Below are 26874 nucleotides of genomic sequence, written 5' to 3' on the forward strand. Positions count from 1 at the left end.
ATTAAATCGCCTGTTCCTCTGCAACTAGGGCACTAGTCATTGGTTCTGCGGCCGAACATAAACAGCTTTTTGGGTGTATAATAGGCTCTATGCAACAGCATCAGGTGGGAGGCTTTTTGCGAGGGAGAAACCGACACCTCTGACCCAAGTTCCAGGATCCTTTTCCACTGATCGTCCCTTATCTCCTCCACATCAGCCGCCCACCTGTCCCTGCCCCCAAATAGGCCAGCCTGCATGTTTGTTCTTTTTGTTAGTTGGGTATATATCTCTGTGATTAAACCCTTGGTGATCTCTGATTTAATTATTTTTTGTAAAAGTGGAATCTTTCACTATATAGGGGGTTGCCTGCTAAACTGCTTGCTCAGAGCGTGCCTAATCTGTAGGTAGCTATAAAATGCTTGGTTTGATATCCCATGCTCATGCCTCAGTTCCTCGAAAGATTTCAGGGTGTCACTCTCATATAGTTGTATCAGCCGGCTTATCCCACAGCTTTCCCACATCTTATTCCTATCGACAGATAGTAGCTCATGTAAATGCTTGTTGTGCCAGATTGGCGAATATTCTGAAGTTCCCTTGTACCCCATTATTCTTGTCATGGACATACTACTTCCAGACCTGCAACAGGGCTCAGGCGCATCCCCACCAACAGGTTCCCAGTAACGAACAGGCGTGCGCCAATACGCATGTACCGATCGCAGAGATTGCACGCACAGTGATTCGGCTTTGGCGCCCAGTGGCCTTTAAGAGGGGCTTCCACAATTCAGCACTTGCTGTTTGATCTGCAGCTTCACCTGTGACCTGTTCCTGTAATCAGCATCCGATCACCTGACCTGGCTCTCTGACCACGCTGCTGTCTCCAATCCTGAACCTTGGCTTTCCCTGACTCTGATTCTGTTTACCTGCCTGTCTGATCTCCTGTTACCAGAAACCAGCCCGAACTTGACTATTCCTTGCCTGCCGAATCTGTTGAACTGATCCACTGTGTATGACCCGGCTTGTCTGACCTTGCTTCTACCTGCTGTGTGCACCCTGCTGACCTGCATCCAGCTTACCTGCATCCTGCTGACCTGCATCCAGCTCACCTGCAGCCTGCTGACCTGCATCCAGCTTACCTGCATCCTGCTGACCTGCATCCAGCTTACCTGCATCCTGCTGACCTGCATCCAGCTCACCTGCACCCTGCTGACCTGCATCCGGCTTACCTGCTGACTTGTATCCAGCTTACCTGCACCCGGCACTCCAGTCAGTTCCAGTGTCTCCCAGTGGACATCATCTCCAGTTCCAGAGAATCCACCAGGCACTCATACCCCACTGTGCTCCTACGGTCACTGTCCTCAACTCCAGTGATCTGGGAACCAGGGCTGTACGAGAGGTCTCCCTCTGCACGTCAGGCTCACATACGAGGTACGTGTCAGTATCAAACAGCCATGCCTGAGCCTGCAAGAGGGACCTCTGCTACTGATGAAATCCGCCAATTACTCTCCGTCCTCACTCAAGAGGTGAAATCGCTTCAGGACAGCTATGAACACCTGGTGAGACAAGTGCAGTCCCGGACGAGTATTACAAACCCTTCTTCCAGTGGGTTGTCATCAGAGGCTTCCCCCGCACTCCCTGTAATGATGTTATCTCCAGAACCCAGGGTCCCAATTCCGGAGAAGTTTTCTGGGGATCGAAGCAAGTTTCGGACTTTCCGTAATGCATGTGAGCTGTACTTTTCCTTACTACCCTTAATCTTTTCGCGGGAAAACACCAAGGTGGGGTTTGTTGTCTCACTTCTGCTGGGAGAACCACAAGCCTGGGCTCATCACCTGCTGGAAGAACACCATGTTTCTCTGGACTCTTTGTCATCCTTCTTTGACGCAATGTCACTCTTATATGATGACCCCCAACGAACTTCCACTGCCGAAGCTGCTCTTAGCACGCTCCAGCAGGGCCGCAGAGTGGTCGAAGATTATATAATGGACTTTAGACGCTGGAGCACGGATACCCAGTGGAACCATGCAGCTTTACGGCACCAGTTTCGCCTAGGCTTGTCAGAAGGACTAAAGGATGAACTGGCTCGGGTCGGTGTACCAAATTCCCTGGAATCCTTGATGACCCTAACTATTCAGATAGACCGTCGTCTTCGGGAACGCAGGATGGAGAGGGTGACCCAGCAAACTCAACCAACTTGGATGTTACCCCAAGGGCCTACGACCTCTCGTCCTGTTCCCCTTAGACCGGTCCCAGTTAATCCTGCACCAACCAAACTAATACCGGACTTTCAGAAACCTGGGCAGGTCGGACTAATGAGACCCGCATTGTCTGCCGAGGAACGTCTACGTCGGCAACAGCTCAACCTGTGCTTGTACTGCGGGGGACCAGGCCATTATGTACATTCGTGTCCTGCCAAGTACCGTAGATCTTCATCCATCCCACCACACAGTCACCCAGCTCTCTCTACTCACCTGGCTATTCCCATCACCCTTCAGTTTTCTGGAAAGACTGTGTCTGTTACTGCAATAATAGACTCTGGTGCATGCAGTTGTTTTATTGATTTGAACTTTGCCAACCAACAACGCATTCCACTCCAGCACAGGGCTCAAGGACTTTCTGTTTTCTTGGCAGATGGATCCCGTATTAAATCTGGCCAGGTGACTCATGAGACTCCCCCACTGCCTGTAATTACTGTCTCGAACCACAAGGAACTGCTTAGGTTTGATGCTATTGCTTCCCCTCTGTTCCCGATCATCTTGGGTCTACCGTGGCTTCAGGCCCACAACCCGCAAATTGACTGGGGCTCCGGAGAAATCAGGTTTAAGTCCCTCTACTGTCAAGAACATTGTCTGCCCTTACCTTCCAAGATATCTGGTCCTTTGCTGTGCCTGGAAGCTGACTCAGAATTACGCTCAGCAGTACCTGAACAGTATCACGAGTTCTTAGACGTTTTTAGTAAACGAGGGGCAGAGACACTTCCTCCTCATCGTTCCTACGATTGCCCGATTGAGTTACTGCCCGGAGCTGAAATCCCCTTTGGGCGAATTTTCCCTCTGTCTGAGCTGGAGTTGGAGGTTTTAAAGGAATATGTTGACGAAAACCTTAAGAGGGGGTTCATCCGGCCATCCACCTCTTCAGCTGGGGCAGGGATCTTTTTTGTGGAGAAGAAGGACCACTCATTGCGTCCCTGTGTGGACTACCGGGAGCTGAACAAGGTCACGGTCAAGAACCGGTATCCCTTACCCCTGGTACCTGAGCTTTTTCAAAGATTAAGAACTACTGTTGTGTTCACCAAACTCGATCTTCGTGGGGCCTACAATTTGGTTCGCATTCGTGCAGGGGACGCGTGGAAAACGGCCTTCCGTACCAGGTTTGGCCATTATGAATATCTGGTGATGCCCTTCGGCCTGTGTAATGCCCCTGCTACCTTCCAGCACCTGATAAATGATATCTTCAGAGACTATCTGGACATTTTCGTCATAGCCTACTTAGACGATATCCTGATCTTTTCCTCATCCTTGGATCAGCACCGGAAACACGTCAAGATGGTACTCTGCCGACTCCGTCAGCATGGCTTATACACCAAACCAGAAAAATGCGAATTTGAGCGGCAGAGTATCCAATTTCTGGGCCTGGTAATTTCCACAGAAGGGTTCAAGATGGACCCACAAAAAGTCACAGCTGTTCTGGACTGGCCTGCACCCTCAGATAAAAAGGGGGTGCAACGTTTTGTTGGCTTCGCCAATTTTTACAGAAGGTTCATCAAAGGATTTTCTGCAATTATCTCTCCGATCACCCAGCTAACAAGACAAAACGTCCGATTCCAGTGGAATCCCCAGGCTCAAGCTGCCTTCTCTACCCTAAAGGGACTCTTTACCTCTGCCCCCATCTTGAGCCATCCGGATCCCTCTCTTCCTTACCTACTCGAGGTTGATGCCTCAGAAACAGCTGTGGGGGCAGTTATTTCTCAGCGCCAAGGACTCAAGGATCTCATGCACCCCATAGCTTTCTTCTCTCGGAAGCTTTCGCCTGCAGAGAAGAATTACGATGTGGGGGACCGTGAACTTTTGGCCATTAAAGCCGCACTTGAAGAATGGCGATACCTGCTAGAGGGAGCGGCACATCCCATACTTATCTACACGGATCATAAAAATCTGGAATATTTACGAACTGCCAAACGTTTGAAGCCGCGTCAGGCACGATGGGCGTTATTCTTTTCCAGATTTTCATTTCACATCACCTACCGGCCAGGATCAAAGAACATCAAGCCTGACGCTCTCTCTCGAATGTACGATGACCCCAAAGAAACTTCAGTTCCGGACACCATCTTATCTGAGGGCAACTTTCTGCTTTTCCAGACAGACCTGATGTCTGGTCTAAAACAAGCCTCAGAGGGGGTGTCCGGTCCTCCAGGATCAATCTTGATACCCAGGGATGGGATGCTTTGGAAGGACAGCAACATTTTTGTGCCAGAAAGTTGCCGGACAGAAGTGTTGAGCCTGTGTCACGACCACCCGCTGGCCGGACATTTTGGGGTTCACAAGACTCGTGAACTAATCCAGCGCATGTTTTGGTGGCCGAAGCTTGAGGAAGATTGCAAGGACTATGTTAAGTCATGTGTCATCTGTACCCAAAGCAAGTCTGCCAGGACCAAGTCCTGGGGCCTCCTCAGACCACTACCAATTCCTGACAGACCCTGGAGCATGATTGCCATGGACTTTGTAGTGGAACTACCCCCTTCTGAAGGACATACAGCTATCTTTGTAGTGGTTGACCGTCTGTCTAAGATGGCCCACCTTATACCCCTAAAGAGTACGCCGTCTGCTTTGGAAACCACCCGGGTGTTCATTAGGGAGATCGTAAGGCTGCACGGGGTACCAACCAACATTGTATCTGACAGGGGAGTCCAGTTCACCTCCCGCTTCTGGAGGTCACTATGCCAAATTCTGAAAATTGAACTTTCCATGTCATCTGCTTTCCACCCCCAGACTAACGGACAAACTGAGAGGACGAACCAAACCCTGGAACAGTACATCCGTTGCTTTACCTCATTTGTCCAAGATGATTGGGTAGCACTGTTGCCTTTAGCGGAATTTGCTTTCAACAATGCCAGCCATTCAGCCACAGGTCAGTCACCGTTCTTTGCGAACTATGGGTTCCATCCTGTCTTCCTGCCTAACATTATTCCAGAATCTCCTGTTCCAGCAGTACAAAGCACTGTCGAGTTCCTGGGTCGCAACAACAAGTTGTTGCAAGAAGCTATGGCCAAGGCGCAGGCAACCAACAAGAGGCTTTATGACAGGAAGAGAAGAGGTGAATTACGTCTCCAACCAGGTGATCAGGTGTGGTTATCTACCACCAACCTCAAGATGGCTTGCCCTTCAAAGAAGCTGGCACCCAGATTCATTGGCCCTTTCCCAGTTAAAAGGAAATTGAATGAGGTCTCCTATGAACTTACCCTGCCTGAGTCGCTCAAAGTGCACCCGGTGTTTCACGTGTCTCTGCTTAAACCCACAGTACCCGACCCTTTCCCGGACAGAGGAACGGGGCCACCCGGACCCGTTATTATTAATAAGGATGAGGAGTATGAGGTGGAGGCTGTCGTAGACTGCAGGAGAAGAGGTAACCAACTTCAATTTTTAATCAAATGGAAGGGCTATGGACCAGAGGAGAACTCATGGGAACCTAAGCAAAATGTGCATGCCCAAGAACTGATCCAGGCCTTCTTCCGCAGACATCCTCAGAAAAGAGCTCTTTTGGGCACCCAGAGGTTGCCCTTAAGGGGGGGGCAATGTCATGGACATACTACTTCCAGACCTGCAACAGGGCTCAGGCGCATCCCCACCAACAGGTTCCCAGTAACGAACAGGCGTGCGCCAATGCGCATGTGCCGATCGCAGAGATCGCATGCACAGTGATTCGGCTTTGGCGCCCAGTGGCCTTTAAGAGGGGCTTCCACAATTCAGCACTTGCTGTTTTTATCTGCAGCTTCACCTGTGACCTGTTCCTGTAATCAGCATCCGATCACCTGACCTGGCTCTCTGACCACGCTGCTGTCTCCAATCCTGAACCTTGGCTTTCCCTGACTCTGATTCTGTTTACCTGCCTGTCTGATCTCCTGTTACCAGAAACCAGCCCGAACTTGACTATTCCTTGCCTGCCGAATCTGTTGAACTGATCCACTGTGTATGACCCGGCTTGTCTGACCTTGCTTCTGCCTGCTGTGTGCACCCTGCTGACCTGCATCCAGCTTACCTGCATCCTGCTGACCTACATCCAGCTCACCTGCAGCCTGCTGAACTGCATCCAGCTTACCTGCATCCTGCTGACCTGCATCCAGCTTCCTGCATCCTGCTGACCTGCATCCAGCTCACCTGCACCCTGCTGACCTGCATCCGGCTTACCTGCTGACTTGTATCCAGCTTACCTGCACCCGGCACTCCAGTCAGTTCCAGTGTCTCCCAGTGGACATCATCTCCAGTTCCAGAGAATCCACCAGGCACTCATACCCCACTGTGCTTCTACGGTCACTGTCCTCAACTCCAGTGATCTGGGAACCAGGGCTGTACGAGAGGTCTCCCTCTGCACGTCAGGCTCACATACGAGGTACGTGTCAATTCTCTTAGCTGCCTGCCAGACCCTAGTAATCATTTTGAGTGTCGGGTTCTCTCCTTTCAGTGAGTCTGCCTCCAGTGCTTCCACTAATGAGTTGTGTGGGTTCCCCTGTAGGATAATTTTAACTCTATTGCTTCCCCCTCCCTCGATGGCACATCCCCCTAATTGTTGTAACTGGGCTGCCAAGAAATAGCTAAACGGATGGGGAACCCCTAGTCCCCCCTCCGTGGCGGGGCGCTGCAGTTTTTGCAGACCGATCCTGGCCTGCCCTTTTTTCCATATTAACTCCCTAAAGAGGGATTGAATTTTTTGAAACCACTTCTCCCCAATCCAAATTGGGGAGTTGTAAAGTAAATATAGCAACTGCGGCATCCATACCATTTTGATCAAATTGGCTCGACCCGCCACGGACAAGGGGAGCCTGCTCCAGATATCACGTTTTCTCTTGAATTTTGATAAGAGAGGGACCAAATTGACCTCAATAAACGCACCAGGGTCCTTGGACAGCACGATACCAAGGTACTTCATCTTCCCCGTGACTTTTAGCTGGGGCAGACACATCGAGATAGGATTAACCAGTGGGTCAACCGGTAGGAGCGATGATTTCTCCTAGTTGATAGCTAATCCCGAGAACTTTCCGAAGTCCTCCACTAAGTGCATCACTTTCTCCAGTGAGGAGGTCGTGTCCCCCAGGAAAAATAGAACATCGTCCGCAAACAGCGCTATTCTCTCTTCCCCCCCCTTTTCTCTGAAATCCCTGTAGTTCGGATGATGATCTCACCGCTCCTGCCAGTGGCTCCATGGCCAAAACAAACAGCAGAGGAGACAAGGGGCACCCCTGTCTTGTCCCTCTTTTGAGGGGAAAACTATCTCAATATTCGTTATTTATTCTAAGCCTTGCCCTTGGATGGTTGTATAGGATTTTTAACCAGCCGATAAATGCGGGGCCAAATCCAAACCTCTCTAGCACCCACCAGAGGTATTCCCACTCTAGGCTATCGAAGGCCTTAGCTGTGTCCAAAGACAGTATAGCTCTAGATCCTGCATTTTCTGTTGGTACCTAAAGATTCAAGTAGGCCCTTCTAATGTTTGTACATGTGGACCGACTGGGGATAAACCCCGATTGGTCCAGGTGCACAAGTTTTGCAATATGTTTATTCAGTCTGGATGCCAACACCCTTGCGACAATCTTGACGTCTGAACACAACAGTGATATCGGTCTGTACGAAGAGACTTCCGGTTGGTCTTTCCCCTCTTTCAGTATCACTACTATATCAGCCTCCGACATTGAAGAGGGTAGCCTTCCATCCTTGGCCGCCTGTTCCAGCACTTTTAGGAGCTCCGGAAGCAAAGCCTCCCCATATTTCCTATAGATCTCCAGTGGCAGCCCATCTAGGCCCGGAGATTTCTGGCCTGACAACTCCGCGACTGCCTTTTGCATCTCCTCCAATGTCAAAGGGGACTCCATCTCTCTTCTATCCCTCTCCGAGAGTACGGGCAGGTCAACCCCTTCTAAAAACCCGTCCATATCACGCCGGTCCGAACTCCGGCGCGACTTGTACAAGTCTCTATAAAATGTGAAAAAAGACTCTAAGACCTCAGCGGGATCAGATGTAATCTTTCTAGCCGGTGTCCTAATTGAGGAGATGGCGGATAAACTGGATAAATGGGGATAAACTGGACTTAGCTACAAGTGCAAGCATCCGACCCACTTTCTCCCCTTCGCCAAAATAGTTTTGTTTCTGGAAAAGTCTCTTGTTCTCTGTTCTTCTATTAATTACTGCTTTGTACTCCTGTTGTTTCTTGAGCCAAGTCTCTTGTTTCTCAGGGGTTGGATCTAACACATATTGTGCTTCTGATTCCGTGGCTTCAATACTTGCCTTTACCTCCCATTCCCTTGACTTTTTCCTCACTATAGCAACCTGCTGGTGTAGTAGTCCCCTAAGGTATGCTTTTAGGGTATCCCACACTACCCCTACTGGTGCTGTACCTGAGTTGAATGTTACAAACTCTTTTAATTTGGAGACTACTTCTGCTGGGCTGCTTATCAACTCCAACCATAGTGGGTTTATTGTCCACATTTTCTGGTTAGATCTAACATTTAAATTTAGCGTCAAGGTCAGGGGCGAGTGGTCCGATATTCCCCTCGGCCCATACTCTATTTTCCTTATTAGTCGCAAAGCTTCACTGTTACCCACTGCCATATCTATGCACGAGAGAGTAGAATATGACCCTGAGTAACAGGAATACTGCCGAGTGTTTGGATTGTGAGATCTCCACAGGTCACACCATCCAATCTCTTCAAGAAGTTGGCCTAGGCGCCCCTCTGATATCCTTTCCGCCTGGATCACGGGCGGAAAACGATCCATATTGTTGTCCAGAACCGTGTTAAAGTCCCCCACCACTTTTATCGGAATGTCTACCCTACTGTCCACAAACTCCAACAGGTCCAGCATGGTCTCCGTTTTAAACGGGGGAGGGATGTAAACATTTGCTATCACCAAAGGTTTATTTTCCACAACGCAGCTCAAGAAGACGTAACATCCCAGTGTGTCTATCCTGGCTTCCCTGCAGGAAAATGAAATACCTTTCTTTACTAGTATACTCACCCCTCTTGAATAAGAGGTATAGACTGAGTGATACTGTTCTTGAAATGTATTATTCCGAACATATAATTTAGTTTCATTAGTAAGATGAGTTTCCTGCAGGCAAGCCAGTTCAGCACCATAAGCCTCCAACACCGAGAACACAGCTGCCTTTTTTACAGGGTCGCCCATACCCCTGATGTTCCAAGAGCCTATTTTTAGAGTTTTAAAAAGCATCTAAAAATGAAAAAGTGAAAATGAAAGCAAGAAAAACAACCAGAAAAAAAAAAAAGGAAAGGGGAGAGGAAAGAGGAAAGGGGAGAGGGGTGAGGGGCCCCCACATCCAGGGCCCACTCTACCCTCTCCCCCCATGTTGCTTAATTGCAAATATGAACAGCATGTGCAAATATACTTTGTTTTTATAAACCCCCTCCTCCTAAATACATGTGCCTTACATTCACCCCGTAATCTAACCCTATTTCTCTCTATGAGCCCCCCTCCCCCCCCATCTTCTATGTTGTCTATCCCCCTACTCCACACCCTTTTTCGTGGCCCCCCCTCCCGCCTAACTAGGCTAGCCCTAGGGGCTTTACTTGTGACCTTTTTCCTCCCTCCTAACCATTCAAAGAAAAAAAAAAAACCCCACCCCTACTCAGGTATGGGACAATTACCTTGTGATTCACCTTCAAACTCCCCCCCCCCTCCCACTACCCAATTCCAAAACATCAAAGTAATACTGAAAACATACATAACTAGTGAACCCACATACTTCATCGGTGCTTCCATCTATCACACACCCCCGGCCCCTTCCCCCCTCCCTCATGCCATCCACTATATACCGCAAACAAAGAAGGGAAAAAAAAAAGAAAAAAGTATAAGGAGAAAAAAAAATTCAAACTTGATTAGCGTTATTCAACCCATAACTCTACAGGTCCATTTTGTTGTCGTCGAGCCATTTTGCTGCACCTGTCGTTGTATCAAAAAAATGGGTAGCCCCTAAGGCAGTGATGCGTAGACGTGTCGGAACCTAGTCCTGTAGGTTACGTTTAATGTCCCTAAATTCGACCCTTCATTTCTGAAGGTCTGGAGAGTAGTTGGGAAAAAAAATAAGATTTTAGCTCCATTGTGCAGGATATCCCCCAGCTCTCTGTCCCTGCACATCAGTATCACCTTGTCTTTATAGTTGAAAAATTTCATAATTTTTGGCCTGGGATACCCCCCTGATGATGGGGCCCTGGATGGCACTCTATGGGCTCTTTCGATTGCAAAGAGGTGAGAAAAGGTTTCCTCCCAAATATTCCCCTAAGCCACTTCTCCAAGAACTCCTCGGGGTGGGGACCCTCACACGGCTCCGGAAGGCCCACCACCCTCACGTTGTTCCTGCGAGACCTATTTTCCATTTCCTCCATTTTGGCTTTATATAGACCCATCTGCGTTTTCATTGCTTTGAGCTCTAGCTTCATTGGGGTTAAATCGTCCTCTACCTGACTCAACCTCTCCCCCAGAGTGGTTGTTCTAGCAATAGTCCTCTGCAATTCTTGGCTTACTGTGAGTAGCTCTTCCTTTAACCCCTTCAGCTGATCACACAGATCGCCTGAGGAGTTACAGGAATTAACAGCGCATAAAACATCTTTCAGTGTAGGCTCAACTGTCGCTAATACATTTAGATCAGCAACATTATTGGTTGCTATTCCCAAGGGCTCACCCGCAGAGCTTTTGCTGCTCGCAGTTTTTGTGGTGTGCATTGTCGCCGACCCTTTGCCTAGGCTCTTCCTATCCCCAGGACCACCCACATAAGATTTCTGTTGCTGAGTGCTTTTGGTTGGTGATGAGGTAGAAGAGTGTGCAAATTTTTCCAGTTTGGCCGCTGCTGCTGCTGCCTGGTTCCCCTTCTCTTTAGATGTACAGGTAGTTTGGGAGCTAGCCTTCTCCTGCTCTTGCGACTCCTCTCCCTTTTTTCTAGTCATAGCTGAATATATAGACCAGGGGAATATGTGAAGGGGTTAACGCTCGTCAAGTTTGCGTTGTTTCAATGTTATCACAGTCCCAATGATATCCTTCTTGTTTTTAATTACTATTGGTGCTATCACCCAGCCTTATTTAATAGATAGTTCAACGCTATTGGGTTATTACATTATTACCACAAGCCAGCATCTAGCTTGTTTATACAGCCCTCACGGACCAGCTCAATGTCTCTCTCCCTCGCAGGGGGCAAGCCGCTGTAGATGGATCGAGTCACCTGAGCCTCCCCCCCACCACGTCAAAGGCAGCAATTCAGCCGTTAGGAGGAGAAGGGAGACAGATCACTTTTATGATAGCTAAAATAGTTGGTACCTTGAAGCTGCCAGACTAACTGGGCAGCGCAGGGACGCTCCTGATGACCGCCTTCTTTACTTTCGGCGAACGCCGTCCCCGCCTCCTCCTCCCGCAGGTGCCGGAGCCGTTGCCCCGGCAGCCCTCCCAAACACAGCGGGCGTCTCAAGCTCCTCCTCGCTGCTCTAAGGGGGAGCTGCTAGCACCGTCCTTCTCTGGACCTTGTCCTCTCCCGCTGTCCGAGCGACAGCATCGGCTTTCCGGCGGTGTGCACAGGTAGGATCAGAGAGAGCCAGGCAGCCGAGCAAGCGTCTGGTTTGCAGGGAGGAAGAGCGCGTCAAGCTAGGCTAACTCCACCAGGCTGGTTTGGATGGTCACAGAGGCATCGAGCGGGGGAGAGGTCTCACACACCTCCTCTCACTCCAACATCCAGGCACGCCCCCAGTGTGATAACACATCAATCTCTGGTTCTTTCAGCTGTATGTCCCATTCCAACTCCCACTTCTTAATAAATGGCGGCATTTCTACTCCCTTCAATTCCAATAGCGCTCTATAAATCTTAGAAATCCCCTTCTTCCCTACTTTATCCACACATAGTTTCTCCAGGGAGTGTAAGTTTTTATCTGATCTGACGGGTTGGGGGAGAGTTTCGATAAAGTGATTCAATTGACTATATCGCCATCGATCTATTACTATGAGTTACGCTTTATTTTCTAGTTCCTGGTATGTACAGATTCTACCCTGTTCCATCACGTCCTTTAATTGTACATCCTCTTGTAAGATTCATTTCCCAAACAATGTCTCCATCCCTGGTGCAAAGTATTCTGTGTCCTTCAATAGGATTAAAGGTGAGTTATACTCCCATTCCTTTTTTTGTGCAAATTATCCCACACTTTTAATGCATGTCTAGTGATGGCATGTGTATCTGTGCTAAGTTTTCTAAATTGTGGTGGGATCCATATTATTTTTCCCATTTTTACTTTACATATCGTGCTATCCATTTTCACCCAACGCTTTTCCTTATTGTTTTTTGCCCATTCTAGTAATCGTGATAAAATAATTGCCTCATAATAACTTCTAATATCTGGAGCCCCCCCCCACCCGCCTTCTCCTTTTCTTTTTCTAGTTGTGCAAAACTAATACGTGGTTTTTTCCCTCTCCAAGTAAACTTTAAAAATAGTGTATGTAATGTTTTCAAGTAAGCCTGTGGGAGTGGAATTGGTAGCATTTGCATCTTATACAAGAGTTTGGGTAGGATTGTCATCTTAAATATATTGATTCTACCTCCCCACGATAGCTGTCCTCTTGTAATTCTGTTCAACTTCTCTTTAATCTCATTGAGGAGTGGCACAAAATTAGAGTGGTATAGTGACCCTCTTGATGTAGTTATCTTAACTGCTAGGTACTTAAGTTCTTTTTTCCCCCACACGAATGGAAAGTCCTTTTGAAAAGAGAGATCCCCTTTTTTTCCTTTATTAATTTCTAATGTTTCTGATTTAGCAGGGTTTATCTTAAAGTTCAATATTTCTCCATACTCTTTTAAGGTTGTTAGCAGATTTGGTAGGGTAATCCTCGGGCGGGTTATATAGAATAAAATATCATCTGCGAAAGCGGCCGGTTTATGGACCTCTTCTCCAACTTCTATTCCACTAATATCCGGGTTCTGCCTTATTTTTGTTAAGAGGGGTTCTAACGCTAGCACAAATAGTAGGGGGGAGAGTGGGCACCCCTGTCTTGTACCGTTGAACATCTCAAACGGCTCTGAGAGTGTTCCATTCACCTTAACCCTTGCCGTAGGTCATACGTATAATTTATTTAATTTATAATTTATCCATCTGGACATATTTGGCCCAAATCCTATCTTCTCCACCATGCTCTGCATGTAACCCCAGTCTACCCTATCGAAAGCTTTTTCAGCATCTATCGACAAGAGTAGTCCTGGGGCTCCACTATCTTTTATTCTCTGCACTACCAAGAGTGTTCTAATGGCGTTGTCCCTCCCTTCCCTGCCTGGGATGAATCCGACCTGATCAAGGTGTCTCCCCGCCAAAACTTTCGCAAATAGTTTAGTGTCCGTATTTAAGAGTGATATGGGCCTATAACTGGAGCAGAGTGTGCTATCTTTACCTTCTTTCAGCATGATGGTAATAATGGCCTCCAAAGCCTCTTTCCTCATATCCCATTTTGCCCCAATCCCATTCATGTAGGAACATAATTTAGGGATTAATATGTCCTGAAATTTTTTATAATAAAGTATAGTCAAGCCATCGGGCCCAGGGCTTTTACCAACCGGTGTTTCTTTTAACATTTTTTGTATCTCGTCATCTGTTATCGGGGCCTCTAGGACATTACATTTTTTCTTCTGCTATTTTAGTTAATCCTATATCTTTTAAGAAAGCTTTTTTTTTCTCCCATTCTCTACTGGTGTGATCTTATTAATTGAGTATAGCTCCCCGTAGTAATTTTAAAAAATTTTAGCAATTTCTCTGGTTCTATATCTCATATCCCCCCTGTTGTCTTTATTTTCTCAATATAGTTGGCAGCTTTCTTTTTTTTTAATACCTTTGCGAGGAACTTCCCCAGTTTGTTCCCCCCTAGATACCTTTCTTTCTTAATTAAATTATATGTCGCTCGAGTCTCTTGCTCTACTAGGTCTCTCATTACCTCTTTTTTACGGTAAAGTTTTAATAACACCTCCCCCTTCCCAGTTGACTTATGGAGCTGCTCTAGATCATAGATTTCTTTTGTTAAAGCTATTATATCGTGCTTAGACCTTTTTTTTTTCAGACCCAGCTCTAATAAATATTCCCCTTATATAGGCTTTATGGGCCTCCCAAACAATGGCTTCTGATATTTCTGTTGATTCATTCATCCTAAAGTAGAGTTCTAGTTCTTCTTTTATAAGTTTTCCTATTTCTTTGTCATTTAATAGTTCTTCGTTAAACCTCCATATATTGCTATTTTTTTGTAGCTCTCCTATATTCAGTTGTAGACTCACGGGCGCATGATCTGAGAAGGTCATAATTCCGATATTAGTGCTAGTTACTGCCTCCAGCCATCTGTGCTCAATCAACAAGAAATCTAGGGGAGTGAAATGTGTAGTCTCTTGAGTTGGAATGTTGCGCCCTCCATGCATCTACAAGTTGACACTGATGCAGTTTCTGTTTCACCTTGTTCATACCTGCCACATCCGTCCCCCGTGCATGCGACGTAGTGTCCTTTCCTGGCTCCAGACAGAGATTAAAATCACCAGCCATAATGGCAACCCCTTTCTTAAATTCCATAAACTCAGTCAGAATTCCCAGGAGATATCTATTTGGATTTTTATTGGGGCCATATATGTTTGCCAGTGAGCATTCGGTTCCATTGAGTTTCCCCCTTAAGAACAGATAACGCCCTTCCGGGTCAGTCTCTCTTCCAAATCGAACTTTATCCCCCTGGCAAACCCTATGGCAACTCCTTTCGCACGGCTTACAGGTGAATCCCCATAGAACCATACTGGGAAGTCTTTTGAAAAAATGTTGTGGTTCTTGCCCAGGGATAAATGTGTCTCTCGTAACAATACAACCTCTTCTTTGAAATATTTTAATTCGCCCAAAATATTAGCGCATTTTATGGGGGGAATTTAGGCCTCGGACGTTGTGCGAAATTATATTTGCACTAGTCATTTTTTCTTAGTTCCTGGAATTCTCTGTATTTGACCCTCCATCAGAGTAGTGATCTGTGTAGTCATAGATCGTAGTTTCCCGGTAGGAGCCCTTTTTTGGCTTCCTCCCACCCACCCCCTCCTTCCCTAAGCAGTTACAGAATTTTGGGGCATCTTCAGGAAATCTTAGGGTTGCAGATCGGCCTTCTTTGCGTCCAAGTAGGCAGGATGGGAAGCCCCATGAGTATTGAACGTTATTTACTTTGAGCAACTCAAGCAAGGGTTTTAAGGTTCTTCTCCTGGCTAGTGTCTCCGCTGCCAGGTCTGGAAAAATCTGCAGATTAGTCTCTCCATATTTAGCTGATCGGTTATTTTTTAAGTATGCCCTAATCTGTTCTTTATCTTGGAAGTTATAGAATCTTACGATGACGTCTCTTGGAACATCCCCAGCTATTTCGGCGGGCTTTCTAATCCTGTGGATTCTTTCAAGCTTTATTTTACTACTTTCACCGGATGTGTTTATCATATGGCCAAAAATGTTGTCGATTTTTTCTTGCAATTCCTCCTTTTCTCCTTGAATCTCAGGGAGGCCACTGATCCGTAGGTTTTTCCTTCTGTTCCGGTTCTCTTGGTCCTCCATTCTATACCTTATATTCATCTGTTCCTTCTGCATCTCCCCCATCTGATTCTTAAGCTTTTTTATCACATCCTCTTGCATGTCCATCCTTTTCTCCATATCTTCTACCCTTTTTAGTAAATGTCTTCATGTAAAGTTGTTATTTCTCCTTTTATCGATATTTCCAGCCTCGCAAACATTTCCGCCATTTCGCCTTTTGTTGGAATCTGCTTTTTTTGTTTGTATTCTGTCATTACGTCTTCCTCTAATAACTCGCTATTTGCCGTATGGGTGTCAGACTCGGCGCACTGTCTTCTCAATCCCGTCCTTGGCACTCCTTCAGGTGTTTTACTTTTGCCCCTGTTTGTCTACCCGGACTGTCTTTGTCGCCTTCCTGTACCATATATTTTCTGATGATCCCCGGACTTGCACTTACTCTGGACGGGTTGGTGCCAGCCCCTTTAGTTGATTTACCCCTCCTATGCAACGGACCCCCTTCCCAGGTGGCGGGCGTATATGAGGACTCCCCTCTCAGTATTACTTTTAATTACACATTATTACTTTTTTAATGTACACCTGTGAGAGTATAAGATGTAGATTCCAAGATAAACCCAGCCTGAAAGCAATACAAATTCAGTCCTTTTGTTGGTCCTCTTATCTACCCTCGCAGGCTGAGAAAAAAACAAAAAACAAAAAAAAAAAAACCAGCAACCTGCGTAGATAAATGCTGATACTGCCTTTGGTATCCTGGTTAGCCTAGTCAGTCCTCTTTAGATGTCAATCCTACAACACTTCCACAAATCTTGGTTTAAATATTTTTTCCACGTTTATATTTTCTACAGCCTGTGTATGCTCTAAAATTTCATCATTCATGTAGCTTCATGAAACCGGGGCAGTGTGTGTGTTGGATACAAGAATCATAAGAGTCATATATTTCAATGAGCATAGTCTCTCACAATCTCACTATCAGCATGGAAATTTTTCTTTTGTTTATATAATATTAGTGAGTGAGTTACTTGCCTTCCAGTCTTTCCATAGCTGTGGTCTGTATGAAGATTGCTGTTCTCAGGGTGACCTGTAGCTCCTATGGCCCGCTTACATATGCAAACGCTTGTAACGGTCTTATCTCCTAGTCCTCAGCGCTGCTTGTCCATCTCCACACATGACACACTATCACACTGCGCATGTGCGTCTCCCCATCTCGCTTCCCCGTCTCCACGGCAAGGGCAGAGCGCCCCCAGCTTCCACTGAACTCGTGATCGGCTTCTCAGCCAGGGTGGGGAAGACGCTACACCGACCCACTCGCAGCAGCAGATAAGAGACTTACCGCCGGCTTCTAAAATTGTCTATCTCATCTACCTCGTCTGTGGCTTACAAAGGTGCTGGGAGGGAGGGGATCATGTGGAGCTCGAGTAAGGCTGGGATGCAATCCCGTCATATGTCTGCATTACCTGGAGGGAGATCCTGGGCTTCACGGGCTCAGTGTTGGCGTCCACTCAGACGCCCACATCCGGCTCCTCCCTCCATCCCCCAACTACCCTTCCCTCCTATGTGCTCTATCCCCTCTCTCTTTCCCCAACCCCTTATCCCCTCCCAATGTCAATTCCCACCCTTCAAAAAATCATGTGTACCACTCTATACCCTGCATATATCACCTGGAAGAAAAATGATGAGAACAGAGAAAGGAAAGGAAAAAAAAAATAAAGGGAAAATTCCCCTCCCAGGGGTACCTGCATCCGAGCCTGGATACTATGCTGCACTATATATTATTACTCTACTCAATCTATATAGAGCAGTGTTCCCATCCTGCCCATATTTCCCTGAATGTATCCTTTCTGTCTTTAACTACATGCACCCATCTTTCAGCCTCTCTCTTCCAGTCCAACAAAGTTGTGTGATTGTTTAGCGCCGCTAATGTTATAGTTTTTCTGTAGCATATTCTGTGATTATTGATTTATTGTTATAGTGGCTGCTTATGTTATTTTTAAACATCAATTTGTGATTTCATGAATGCTAGGGGGGAGGTATCAATCTTTTATGCTTGACTATTTCTTATTTATTAGATACTGGTTATATCTACAGCTTGCTGATCAGATCCGATGTTCCGTGAGCTGTAGGTCGGAAATCTTTTTTTAGGGGTTCCCCGAGATCTCAGACTTTTTGCCAAGGCTTCCTCCACAGTAAAAAGGTTGAGAAACCCTGCTTTAAGGTGTAGCCAAGGTCAGCTATTATGCTTATAAGTTAGAGACACTTTTTGTGTTGTTAATGTGGGGTTGGCTCCCTCTAGTGTTTGCTGGACTCTATGTGTGAATTTCCTCTCTTCCTGTGTGAGGATGTAGAGCAAAGCATCATGGTACGTGTAGTTCAGAATGCTGAAGCCTCTGGCAACCAATCGCAATAGCTGCCTGATCTGATTCAGTAAACTGATTTTCAGTCTAGCTGCTATTTATTGTATGTCTCAGAGCAGGTGGAGAGCGAAACTGCATGGGGGGGCCCAAGAAAAGTTTTGCCCAGGGTCCAATCAATATTAAAGACGGCCCTGGTTGAAAGTGATGCCCTGGCTTCAGTCTGGTCATCAAAAAAACATAGTTTATCGTAGTACTACAGCCTGGGTACATACACATCATCTGCTGATGCTCCTGATCTCAGGGAAATCTGGATCTTGTTATGCTCCCTCCTATACATATTTCGCAAGATTCCAATTTTATTTTCCACAAACTTAAAGGTTGCTTCTGGGATGAAAGTCTGCACAAACACGAAATATATAATAAAAGTTTCTTCAGCGTTGACTTCCTTATTGTTTTAATATAATATGCAGGGTGTTTGACCTCCCATAGATTCCTCATCTCCCTGTACTTCTCAGAAATTCAGGGTCCTTAAACTTAGTATTCATGTTTTCTGTCAAAGATAATACACAAGACAAAAACACTAATGTTAGGCTAAACTCTCATAATCTTACTTATCCCAACATAGGCCTCAAACTTTAAGCAGTATAGGCTGATACAAAGTTAATAAAATTTACCTTCATTTTGGATGCTCGCAAATTCTGTTCCTCTATCCTCTGTGCACAGAAGTTACGTACGACACATGCGTGATAGCTTTGTATACAAACTGCGCATGCGTGAAACTCCGCCTGCGTCGCCCGCCCCTGACGTTCTTTTTTAAAGAATATTCTCCGCCCCTTCTCTTTACAGTGCGCAGTAGAAGTAACAATGGCGGGGACACAGCAGGTGTGTACTAACTCCAGTAACGAAGAAAGCCCGGAGCCGAAATGTCCCGATCCGGGAAGAGGAGATTTAAGGCCTTCAATATGGCCTTTGAAGAGATGGTGGAGATGGTATCAATTTTGAAAAAAAAAAGATTACGATGGGAAGCATGGACCGTACCCCCAGCCTAATTTAAGAAATGCAAAAATAATGGCGAAAGTGATGAAGAGCCTGCATCATAAATTTGGGGTACGACACTCTAAAGATCAGCTGGGGCAAACGATGGTCCGACCTTAAACTCAGGGAGCTGGATCAGTACAGACGAATCCAGAAAGTGCTGAAAAAAGTAAGTACTTGTCGTGTGTTCATATTGTGATTATTACCTTGCATGCTGCTCCATGTGGTTATCTTTACTGTACAAGTTTTACTCGTTTTTTTTAGGTGATGTGGAAGGGGAACCATTTACCACCGACAGTGCCCAACGATTAATTGGGCAGATCATGGCCTGGAATGGGGATATAGAGGCCATGCGCTCTAGCCTTGACCTAATCCGTAATTGGCTGGACAATATGCAGCAGGAAATGAAGAACACGATCAATGTTTTGGGGAGAATCTAAATAACTTTTTTACAAAAAAACATTGATCATGCATGTTCTTCATTTTCTGTTTTGCTGACCCCATTCTGGGCTTTGACTTTTAAAGGTTTTATGCCTGTTTATAAAAAAAATTAGCAAAAACCAAAATAAAAATTATATAGAGGCCTGGTTGTTGTAAAAAATACAAAAAATACAAAAAAATAGAGGCCTGTTTATTAAAAAAAAAAAATAGAGGCCTGTTTGTTAAAAAAAAATATAGAAGCCTGTTTGTTAAAAAAAAAAATAGAGGCCTGTTTGTTAAAAAAAAAAAATAAAACAAAAAAAAAAATAGAGGCCTGGTTGTTATAAAAATTTTCTAAATAAAAAATTATTTTTGGAATAAAAAAAAATTAGATTGTTTGAACAAAAAATTATATCTATTTTAAATCATAACATTTTCACAAACGCACATGTGAATGTGCACAGATTAAAACATCTGTTATTAAACAACAAGATGTGTGGCTTCTTCTTTCAATGCTCAATATCAGTTTTGGAAGTTATTTGGTGTTTACAGTGACAATGGGCTTATTTACTAAAGGAAAATACACTTGGCACTACAAGTGCACTAGGATAACCTAGGAGATAGCCAAAAAGAAAGGCAAGCAATAAATACAATTCTAGATTTTATCTTATCATTATTTTTTATTCAAAAAAATTAGAGATTGTCTGGCATTGCAATGGCCCCCCTACCCATAAAATAATCAACATATTGATCCTGAACTTGACGTCTGCTTTGGGGGGCCAAGCCAGTACAGCCAGTATCCATGCCCTTCAGAGGATTCTCTATAAGTCCGGGATCAGGCCCAAGTGATGCAATATTATTGCTGGAATGTTTGTTTAAATAATTGTGCAGGATGCAGCACGCTAGGACAAGGTGATTTAGTTTGTATTCCGCCATGTGGATATCTGTCTTAAACAGGCGGAACCGGCTGGCCATGATCCTGAAGGCATTCTCCACAACTCTTCTCGCTCTGACCAGCCGGAAGTTAAATACCCTCCTCTCTGGGGTGAATGTTCTTTAGGGGAATGGCCTCATCATGTGCTCGCCCAGACCGAAGGCTTCATCTGCAATGAAGAAAAACGGGAGTCCTTCCACGTTATCCGCATCACATGGCAATCCCAGGCCAACACTCTGGAGACGCTGGTAGAACTCCGTCTGGGCGAAGACTCCTCCATCCGACATCTGGCCATTCTTCCCCACATCCACATACAGAAATTCATATTGTGCCGACACCACCGCCATTAAGACAATACTATGAAACCCATTATAATTAAGATAGTATGACCCCGAATGGGGTGGTGGCACGATGTGGACGTGTTTCCCATCTATAGCCCCTCCACAGTTGGGAAAGTCCCAACGGGTGGCAAAATGGGATGCCATTCCTGTGGCATTGAAGGAAACTGGGAATTCAAACAAGAAAAAAAAATATAAGTACTTTTGCACATAACATTGCAAGCACATTACACAAAAAACATTCTTGCCCAGCATCAGTAAAACATTAATTGTAATAAGTATTATTTAAAGACTAAAATGTAAGGCCCACTTATCAGATTCATCACCCCCTCTGATGGCACATTGCTAAATTTTAGGGGGGGGAGGGGATTGTAAATCAATTTAAGGACACACAGACCATTTGCTGACATATTAGGGGGGAGGGGATTGTAAATCAATTTAAGGACACACAGACCATTTGCAGACATTTTAGAGTGGGGGCAGGGCCGTCTTTAATATTAATTGGACCCTGGGCAAAACTTTTCTTGGGCCCCCCCATGCAGTTTCGCTCTCCACCAGCATTGAGACATACAATAAATAGCAGCTAGACTCAAAATCAGTTTACTGAATCAGATCAGGCAGCTATTACGATTGGTTGCCAGAGGTTACAGTGTATCATTACCGCTCACTGACTGGTTGCTAGAGGTTACAGCACACATTACGGCTTACTGATTCATTGCTAGAGGTTACAGCACATGATTTCTGTTTGTTGATTGGCTGCTAGAGATTACTGTGGATATGACCTCAGGAGGGGCATGATATACATATTAATGCCACCGGCCGCCGCTATTTACATATGAATGCAGTCGCTATTTACATATGAATGCCAGTAATTTACATGTAAACACAGGGTCTGCAGGTGAGTTATCTGTACACAACAAAAGGGCAGAGCTGGGCAGCATTAGTAACAGCACTTCACACTGAGATATTGGGATAAAGCACAGGACTAAAATCTCAAGGGACGAGGAAGTTTAAACCAGGATAGTTGGCAAGTATGAGGCAGCTGCTTTGGGCCCCACAACAATGATAGGGCCCAGGGTAGCTGCCCCTTTTGCCCTGCCTTAAAAACGGCCCTGGGTGGGGGAGGGGATTGTAAATCAGTTTTAAGGACACATAGACCATTTGCTGACACTTTAGGGGGGGGGGGATTGTAAATCAATTTAAGGACACACAGACCATTTGCAGACATATTGGGGGGGAGGGGATTGTAAATCAATTTAAGGACACACAGACCATTTGCTGACATTTTGGGGGGGGGATTTTAAATCAATTTAAGGACACACAGACCATTTGCTGATATTTTAGGTAGGGGGAGGGGATTGTAAATCAATTTAAGGACACACTGACCATTTGCTGACATTTTAGGGTAAAGCAATACAATGGAGCTGACAAAATACATTGTTAAGTGACTACACTAGGTGGATATGGGCCCAGCATAGCATGCTGGGTAGGTTAGTGAATGCTAATATGCATGCAGTACAAAAAATATAATTAAAATATTACAGCATGCATGAGGACAAAGGGGACATTCACACTATATTGCAATCATGGTAATTAGTGCTTGAGTAAAGAAATACATTACATTAGCAAACATTAAATGCAATAAAATGTGATGTTAAAGGATAAAAATTCTTACCTTGCATCACATTTTATTGCATTTAATGTTTGCTAATGTAATGTATTTCTTTACTCAAGCACTAATTACCATGATTGCAATATAGTGTGAATGTCCCCTTTGTCCTCATGCATGCTGTAATATTTTAATTATATTTTTTGTACTGCATGCATATTAGCATTCACTAACCTACCCAGCATGCTATGCTGGGCCCATATCCACCTAGTGTAGTCACTTAACAATGTATTTTGTCAGCTCCATTGTATTGCTTTACCGTAAAATGTCAGCAAATGGTCAGTGTGTCCTTAAATTGATTTACAATCCCCTCCCCCTACCTAAAATATCAGCAAATGGTCTGTGTGTCCTTAAATTGATTTAAACCCCCCCCCCCCAAAATGTCAGCAAATGGTCTGTGTGTCCTTAAATTGATTTACAATCCCCTCCCCCCAATATGTCTGCAAATGGTCTGTGTGTCCTTAAATTGATCCTTAATATAGTCCTTCTGCAGGACCTTCTGCAGAACAGGTCTCTGGGATAATGATCCCCAGAGCTTGGGGGAAGAAGCCTGTAGAGAACTTAAGGTCCTGCAGGCTTCTCCCCATTGCCAAGTAGCGTAACGTGGCGACTAGCCTCTGCTCCGCGGTGATGGCTTGCCTCATGCAGGTATCCTGCCTGCTGATATAAGGGGTTTAGCAAAGCCAACAAACGGTCAAAAACGGGGTCCATTATCCGGTGAAAATTCCTGAAAACCTCAGGGTTATTCTCACGGATCTCACGGAGCAAAGGCATGTGACAGAACTGGTCACGCTGAAGCAACCAATTCTTCGTCCATGAATTCTTCCTCGCCCTGTTCACGGACTGGGCTTGGGCTGAAGAATGAACTACAGCACCAAGCACATACAATGCATGAGCTCTACAATGAGTACATAACGCAACATGGCTTCAAAACGGTCGGCTGGTCAGAACGAACTTAACAGAACGCACTGAAGAACAGCAAGGCCTGTGAAGAGCGAGCTGAAAATCAGCAACGAGCGGACAATAACACACTGCATATATCAATGCGAACTGACTACACGCACTGAAAAGCAGATACAAACCTCACAAGCACAAACTGAACAACAGTTAAACGATCTGAAAAATACGAGGCTCACAAGCGCGAATCGTCTCTCACCAAACTTCTACTAACACGAGATAAACACGAGATTAGCAGAAGGGGCCCAACGGGTGGCGCACGAGCTATTGAACTTCTGTTTTATAGACTCGTCAGACCTGGTGCACGTCAACGCGGACGTTTGTGTCACCATGTGTGCGCAAGTCAGTTTGTTCTAAAGTCCGTCGGAAGTCCGTCAAAAGTCAGACGAAAGTCCGCCAGATTGGCCGTCGGATTTTTTTTGCCCGAAAAGTCCGCTCGTGTGTACGCATCATGACACATATATTAGGCTTATGCCGCGTACACACGATCGGACTTTACGGCATACTTGATCCGGCGTACCGGATTTCGTTGGACAATTCGATAGTGTGTGGGCTCCAGCGGACTTTGTTTTATCAAAAGTTTGACGGACTTAGATTTGAAACATGTTTCAAATCTATCCGGCGGACTCGAGTCCGGTCGAAAAGTCCGCTCGTCTGTATGCTAGTCCGATGGACAAAAACCTAGGCTAGGACAGCTATTGGCTACTGGCTATGAACTTCCTTGTTTTAGTCCGGTCGTACGTCATCACGTATGAGTCCGTCGGACTTTGGTTGATCGTGTATAGGCAAGTCCGTTCATTCGGAAAGTCCGTTGTAAAGTCCGTCGAAAAGTCCGCCGGGCAAAGTATGCCGTAAAGTCCGGTCGTGTGTAAGCGGCATAAGAAGTGTTATAAATCTCTGTCAGTGGTACTGCATTTAGTGGCAAGAGTGTTTTGGTATTATCCAGAGTTTGAATTGGATCTGTCATAGATCTGTTACATATCTGTTTCCTATTCCCAAAGATCAGTGGCTATGCTGATACTTGCAGTTCCATGGCTTTAAAGGGTAAAGGTCTGATGTTACTTTTGTGTAGACTTGTGTTTAAGACTGACTAACCCCCCTGCTGTTATTGTAAGTAGTTACATGACCAGCCATGCCTGGCTGTTCAAGCTCTGCTCATTGTCTCAGGCTAAGGTATGTTAATGTCCCTAGCAGTCTATCTGTGTGTACTCAAGTGTATTTCAAGCCTGTTTCCTGCCCAGTGTCACCATGCAATTCTATTTGCTCCAAGAGTTTCCTGTTTGTCTGTTTTTACGTGGCTATTTGTTACCAATTGTCTAATGTGTCTTTGGCATATCTGTCACTAATATCTGTGTGTTTCAAGGTACACCGATCAGTTTGAATTGTACCCCCTACTGTTTAGTGATCCCAGCACCTCAGTGCTGCAAGGGATTATTCTTTGCGTGTTGGCCAGTTGTGTCTGGTAGCAGCAGTTCCTAGAGCTGGATACACATTATGCATTTTTTGTTGTTTAATTTCCTTTAGATTTACCTTCAGATGTGTAGTACGAGGGCCTTCCTGATTGTATACAAGTTGAGAGTGTATAGGTCTGGCCTCGTGTTGTATAGTTTTGGGTGAGTCTGGAGAAGAGTTGTGCAGGAAGATTGTAAAGGGTGTTACCAGCTCTTGAGGCTGTTCCAAGGGCCCTCACTTTGGTTATAGGTTGTGGGCTTGCTGTATTCTCCTCAGTTAATACCCATAGGGGTCCTTCCTGTCCTAGACTCCTTGTGTACCTTAACTAGTTGTCCATGTCCTGCATGCCAGGAAGAACAGCGCCCCAGTGTTGCTCTATGCCCCTGTCATTCGTTTGAGTCCTGTCTGAATAGTGTAGGCAGTTTATTTTGTATGGGTGAAGGATAACATTGTCTGATTACCGAATTGATAAAGGAGGGAAAAGGTGTGTAGCCTTTATAAAGAATCAAGTGTACCCATTGGCAGGTGGTTTTCAATCTCCGGCTATTCAGACTATTTCCCATTCTTAAGAAAAAGAGAGGCTTACGGGAAACTGCCTTTGGAGCTGGAGGCGGGTCACTGGGTACCTTAAACACTATGTAGCTGGAGATAATCAGGAACACATTGGGAGGTCTTGTGCTACATATCAGGGAAGGGGTTAGGAAATCCAACTTATTTTGTCCAGCATCCAGGACCTTGGAGAAGTGACTGACTCTTTCTCAGTCGGACAATTTCCACTTTGCAAAGACAGGCAGGTGGGGGTAGTATCCGAGTTGACTATGAGTCGTATGGATTGGTGGATGACTCAGTTCCAGGGTTCTCAAAATCTAACTTGTACTATTCTCATCTCTAATGGCAGGGACAGAACATTGTGCATATATCACGGTCAATTTGGGTACTATACTATCAGACTCTACTGTGTTACACTTTGGAGTCCTTCTTGTTCTGATGGCCTGAGTCTGGACAGCCTCGGATGACTGGTACTGATGAGTGCTTGAGAAAGGAAGGTGTTGTTCTGCATCGGGGAAAAGGACAGAATCATGAGACAGCAACGCTGGCACAGGAAGGGGTCATGTCTAATGGATGCTGAGGTAGTGTCCCAACTGGTCCTAAACAAAGTTAAAAATACTTGAGGCCAGGGTACTGGTGCTGGTATCACATGTCTAATGATGCACTGTTTTCAGCATCAAGTTAAATTGTACTCCAGCAGGGTACACTACCTCGGGGAGTCTATTGTACCTATTCTCTTGTCCTTGGCATGGATATAGAAGAAACCCCCGGGTAATTTATAGCAAACCTGACATCCCCTTACACCTACTGAAACCTCTGTTGGGATTCGGGGAGGAGTTAAAAGTTGGGTAGTTGAGTAGTTTGGGCAACAGGATTTAGATAGTGCCAACAGTTTATGCAGGGTGTGAATATAAGGGCCCTGCTCAAGGGGTTTATGATCTTAGGGGAGGAGGGTGGTACAAAAATAAAAGCTGCTGGGAATTATCTGATATGGAGCTGGCTGAGGTAACATTTTAGGTGGAGGTGGGGTAGGCTTCCCGGAATAAAAGAGTTTTTAGGGATCATCTAGTGGTGGACAGGGTAGGCTGGCTGGACATATTGGGGTGGGGAGTACCAGAGGTTCTGGAGCCGTCCTGATGAAAATGGGAGGAGGTAACAAGGAAGCTGGGAATCAGGATGTCTTAGGAGGAGCGGAGTGGACGCTTTGGGTGATATCTCAAGATCGAAAGAGGTTAATCTAAATATCTCACACTAAGGTTTCTTAGTGGGAAAAGTTTATTCAGGTACAGTCTTAGGGCCACAGCTTTAGTAAACTCCACCCTGTTGCTGTCTTGATGTGGGTATCTATTAGGAGACCAATGTAAAGTATAGTGCGCATTTAAAAGACCCTAGAACTATATTTTTCTTTTTGTTGCTTTGGT

The sequence above is a fragment of the Aquarana catesbeiana genome, linkage group LG10 (assembly GCF_042186555.1).
Source record: "Aquarana catesbeiana isolate 2022-GZ linkage group LG10, ASM4218655v1, whole genome shotgun sequence".
Taxonomy (NCBI): Eukaryota; Metazoa; Chordata; class Amphibia; order Anura; family Ranidae; genus Aquarana; species Aquarana catesbeiana.